Source organism: Pristis pectinata, chromosome 4 (assembly GCF_009764475.1).
Source record: "Pristis pectinata isolate sPriPec2 chromosome 4, sPriPec2.1.pri, whole genome shotgun sequence".
NCBI classification, from domain to species: Eukaryota; Metazoa; Chordata; class Chondrichthyes; order Rhinopristiformes; family Pristidae; genus Pristis; species Pristis pectinata.
In genome coordinates this window covers 48,065,721-48,071,720 of record NC_067408.1, presented here as the reverse complement: position 1 = coordinate 48,071,720, position 6,000 = coordinate 48,065,721, and positions in this window count along the sequence as shown.

Sequence of the window (6,000 nt, the reverse complement as noted above, 5' to 3'; positions counted from 1 at the left end):
TAAAGGGCGATGTTATGAGTTACAGCTTCAAATGTCTGAGGCTGCAAATGTTCTCACATTTTGAGTGCATTCTTAGAGTTCCCTTTTGACAGGGATTAAGGTATTATATACAATTATTAGGGTGGAAGGTCACATTAGTAGGGTTTGCAAGCTATAAGGGAGTAGAGTGACTGAAGCAGTCAGTTCTACACCCATCAATGTGAGTACTGTCACTCTGTCCCTGAAGAAATGCAATAAACTGACAAAGTTACCTAATGAGAGTCTGGGTTTCCTTGCCGGCGTGAATACTCTATCATTCGTAAGGAGTTCATCAATCCTCACCCATCTTCCACCAGAACTCCTGGACCCAGGCCTGAATGTACATCCCATCCCCTGACCAGCCACCTGATCACATTCCGGCCCTCCTGACCTCTGATTGCCCATCACCTGATATGTTCCTACCCCAAATCTCAATATACCCAGCTACCCCCAGTCCCCACCTCCTGTCCCAATCCTCCCTACTCCACTCCACCTCAGTCCTCTACCCTATTCAACAACCCCACCACTCTAAAGCACAGCCTAATGGGCATCCTCCCTTAGCTCGTTCATGATGCCTATTCTACCCTGCACCAAACCTCCGTGTGCATTTCTCACACAAGGCCAATTCTATTGCACACAATGATTTGGGCCTTTGCCAGAAACAAATGATTTCTGAGCTAACCTTTCCAAAACATTAATCACCATCTTTTTGAAAATTACATTGTCATCTCATTTTGCCTGCCTCAAGGGCTGTATCTAATTTTCAAGGACAACAGTCTAAGTGAGCGATACACCTCTATCTTGTCACACCAGCACATGTGACAAAGTGTTATGTCAATCCCTTCATCAACAATGTCTTCATATCCCTCCAGAGAGAAAGATTGTCTTTTCCATTTGTAGGAGACCAGACTGGATTCACCAATACAATATAATCATCCATGATGCCAACAGGGAATTCAGAGGAAGCTTCCAGGAATGACCACCATATGGAACCCATTACCACAGGTAGTGGCTGAGAGACATAGCATTGATTCACTTAAGGAAAGTTATGCTTGAGAGAGGATAGAAAAGCTGGATATTCTGATAGATTAATGATGAGAAGGGACTGGAGAAGTCTTGCATAGAACACAAATAATTACATTACCAAGATGAGTCCGATGATTCCCTGCTGCATTTTATAAGTAATCCCATCTAAACTCAGTATCAAAGAATAGAGGACCACGCAGTGATGCTGAAAATCCTGTTGACAAGGTCCCTCATGGGAAGGTCACCCAGAAGATTAAGATGCATGGGATCCACAGTGAATTGGCCATTTGGATTCAGAAGTGGCTTGCCCGTAGAAGACAGAGGGTAGTGGTCCATGGTACTTATTCAAGCTGGAGGTCTGTGACTAGTGGTGTTACTCAGGGATCCTTCCGTACTGGGAGGTCTGCTGTTTGTGTTGTATATAAATGACCTGGATGAAAATGTACATGGGTGGGTTTGTAAGTTTGTAGATGATACGCAGATTGGTGATGTTGTGAATAGCATAGAAGACTGGTAAAGGATACAGCGGTATATGGATCAGTTGCAGATATGGGTGGAGAAATGGCAGATGGAGTTCAACCCAGCCAAATGTGAAGTGTTACACCTTGGGAGATCAAATGTAAAGAGGCAGTACACTATTAATGGCAAGACCCTTAACAGTGTTGATGAGCTGAGGGATCTTGGGGTCCAAGTTCATAGCTCCCTGAAAGTGGCTAAACAGATTGGCATGCTTGCCTTCTTCAGTCAAGGCATTGAGTTCAAGAGTCAGGAAGTTATCCTGCAGCTTTATAAAACTTTAGTTAGGCCGCATCTGGAGTATTACATTCAGTTCTGGTCGCCTCATTATAGGAAGGATGTCGAAGATTTGGAGAGGGTGCAGGAGAGGTTTACCAAGACGCTGCCTGGATTAGAGGGCATGTGCTATGAGGATACGTTAGACAAACTTGGGTTGTTCTCTCTGGAGTTGTGGAGGCTGAGGGTAGGTCTGATGGAGGTTTATAAGATTATGAGAGGCATAGATAGACAGCCAGTATCTTTTCCTTAAGGTTGAAATGTCTAATACCAAAGAGCATGCATTTAAGGTGATAGGGGGTAAGCTCAAAGGAGATGTGTGGGGCAAGTTTTTTACACAGAGAGTAGTGGGTGCCTGGGATGCACTGCCTGGGGTGGTGGTGGAGGTAAATATGACAGGGGTGTTCAAGATGCTCTTAGACAGGCACATGAATGTGAGGGAAATGGTAGGATATGGATATTGTGAAGGCAGAAGGGATTAGTTTAGTTGGGCATTTTATTACTAATGTAATTGGTTCGGCACAACATTGTGGGCTGAAGGTCCTGTTCCTGTGCTGTACTGTTCTATGTTCTATGTACATATGGGGAGGGAACGTGTATCTGAGTACAAACAGATGAGAGGAATGGAAGAGTTTCAGAGTAATGTGCAACTGAAGCAGAGAAATGCTCACTTTAATAAGTCTCATAATTGCTAAGTCCTTACACTTAGCAATTATTTCTTCAAAGGAAAAATATAAATGCCTGGAAATGCAAATTTTCCTGTGGTTCACATCTTCAGGATGGCTTTCAGGAAGAGGCTAGCCACAAGGATGAGCTTCTTCCGCTGGGAAATTAACTCCCCCAACCACTACATCAACGGCTCTCACTTCGTCACTGACTGAACACAGCATCCTCCGAGCAGCTATGTAAAGGAACACCCTCAACTCTGTCACTAGGTCACTAAGCACTAGTGTGAATGAGAGTCCAGCTGTACAAGAAAAGGAAGCAATGGAGATTTGAGAAAGCAGTGCACTCCACTCAAGGAGAATCGAGACCAGACCTCGAGGCCAATTCATATCAAGGGCTGTGATTAGCAAGAATTCATCTTATGCAAAATCAGGCAAAATGCTTGAAATTATGGAATAATCCACTACACACGCCTGTAAAATTACACGAGAGGTTTACTCAGACCTGCAGTACTCCTTGAAGGATCTGATGGACGGAGCGGTTTCTGTAGCTTCTGACTATCAAGAACAGCCTGCAAGGAGATTGATAGTTTCTGACATGGCAGCTTCCATAGATGCTTTAAATGGGATACTTTCACAAGGTCATAGTTAAAAGAATTTAGTCTGAATCTCCACTGGACATCAGCAGCTTTGAGCTTGTGCCCAGTGGCTGTGGGCAGCACAGAGTGGGCATGGACATCACTCTGTCCAGAAGGTGGTACAGAATCTTTTCCTTAAGGCCTCCTTCAGGTGGAAGTTTCAAATGAGGTTTAAAGTTTTACCCAGAACTATTACAACCTTAGTCCAAACAAGTACAAAAGAGCTGGATTCCAGAAGAGATATAGGTATAACTGTCAAAGCAGCCACTGAGTCATTACAGGACTGAAAGAGGCCATTTGCCCATTGAGTCTAGGCCAGCTCCCTGTAGAGCAATCAAGTCGTTACCATTCCCCTACTCCATCCCTGGAGCCCTGCAGGTTTATTTCCCACAAATACCCTGTTCAGTATCTTTTTGAAATCATTGGTCATCTCTGCTTCCAGTTTAGGCAGAGTTCAGGGTTGTTACCACTGATCATATTAAATGCCTGTGAAAGTTTCCAGTTCAAACCACCTTTTCCTCACAAACCCCCTGCATTTCTTAAATCCGTGTCCCTAATCCTTTTGCCATGAGTACATGGGAACAAATTTTCTTAGTCCAACTTAACCAAACCTGTCACCAATAGAACATAGAACAGCAAAACACAGGAACAGATCCTTCAGCCCACCATGTCTATGCCAAAATGATGTCTATCTAAAGTAATACCATCTGCATGCACGTAGTCCACTTCCCTCAATTCCCTCTGAACACGTCTGTCTAAATGCCTCTTAATGTTGCCATTGTATCTGCTTCTACCACCTTCCCTGGCAGTGTGTTCCAGGCACCTCCCACTCTTTGGATAAAAAAAAAACACGCCTCACAGATATCCTTTCAGCTTTTCCCCTCTACCTTAAACCTACGCCCTGTAGTATTTGACATTTCCACCCTGGGATAAAGACTGGACTGGCTACTCTATCTTTGCCTCTCATGTTTTTATATACTTCTGTCAGGTCCTCAGCCTCCAGCACTCCAGAGAAAACAATCTATGTTCGTCCAACCTCTCCTTATAGCTAATACGCTCTGATCCAGGCAACATCCTGGTGAACCATCTCCAAAGCCCTTCCTATAGTTTGGTGACCAGAACTGCAGACAATACTCCCAACGTGGTCTCACTAAGGTTTTATACGTCTGCTGCATGATGTCCCAACTTTTATACCTGACGCCCCAATTGATGAATGCAAGCATACCGTACACCTTCTTTACCAAACTTTGCATGTGTTGCCACTTTCAGAAAGCTATGGACTTGCACCTCAAGATCCCTCTGTATGTCAATGCTCCTGTATCCTACCATTTACTGTTTACTTTCCTCATTTGACCTCCCAAAATGCATCAGCTCACACTTGTCTGAATTAAACTCCATTTGCCATTCCTCCACCCAAGTTTCCAGCTGATCTATATTCTCCTATATTCTTTGACAACCTTCCTCATTATTCACAACTCCAACAATTTTTATATCATCTGCAAATTTACTAACCAGACCACCTCCAGTCAATTTGTACAGCTCTGTCAAATCAGCCCTCAACCTGTTCTCCCACTTTGAAAGATATATGAACATGAACCCTGGGGTCCCTCTGTTCCTTCACACTCTTCAGAACTGTGCATTGTCTCTATCACCTCTCCCCATACCTTCTGCCAAAATGTAACGCACTGCACGTTCCTGTATTAAGTTCCATCTGCTACTTGTCTGCACGTTCTATCTATGTCCTGTTGCAGTCAGCTACTCCCATCCTCACTTTTACCTCTAAGTTTGGTATCATTAGGAAATGTTTAAACTGGATTCACATATCCATGTTGTTTGTATATCACAATAGAAGCGGTGGTGCTGGTTTTCACCCAACAACACTATCCACCATCCACCAATCTAAAGCACACCATTTACCACCATTCCATTTTCTGTCTTTAAATCAATTTTTTATTCAATATGACAGTGATCCTCCTATTCCACAGGCCTTGGTTTTGTTAACCAGCATCCTATGTGGCACTTTGACAAATACTTTCCTGAAATACATATAGACAATGGCTACTGCATTTTCTTTACTAGTCTTCCCTATGACTTAACCAAACAATTCAAGTAGGTTTATCAAACATGATCTATCTTTTACAACTCGTTGTTGGCCCTCCTTAATTGGTAATTTATCTATTATTGTCACATATACCAAGATAGAGTGAAATGTTTATGCTTGCATGCCGTCCAGACAGATCATTCCTTACATGAGTACGTTGAGGTAATACAAAAGGAAAAACAAAATGCAGAATATGGTGTTGCAGTTACAGAGAAAGTGCAGTGCAGGTATACAAATAAAATGCAAGGGTCATGATGAGGAGAGTAAGAGATCAAGAGTTCATCTCCATGTTACCGCCCCAACCCAGTGGGTGCATTGCATAATGTAACACCTTATTGACTTTGCAAGCATCAGCCTAGGAAGATGCCAGAGTGAGCAAACTGAGAGACACTCTCACAGCTACTGGCAAAGTGGTGTGTACATGGCCAAGTGGCTGCAGTTGAGGCTTCAACATGTGGTGGATCTTGGTCAGAACTTTCTTGTTGAAGAGGCAGGGCTCCTCACCCAGGTGCATGTACTGCTGGGGCCCTCTCCCCTTCATCATTCTGCCTCTTCCGACAGGATGCTCCACTCCGTCATGTTGGAGGCCCAGAGGAGTTGGCTCTGATACCCGCTCAATACTGATACCTGCTCCTGTCAGCAATTGGGTATGGCTATGGGTACAGCTTGAGAATGCAAGCTTGATCAGAACTACAGCAATCCCTGGAGAGTTTTAAGAACATTACCTCTGCAGGTAAAGTGCTTACTGAGGTCCTCTACA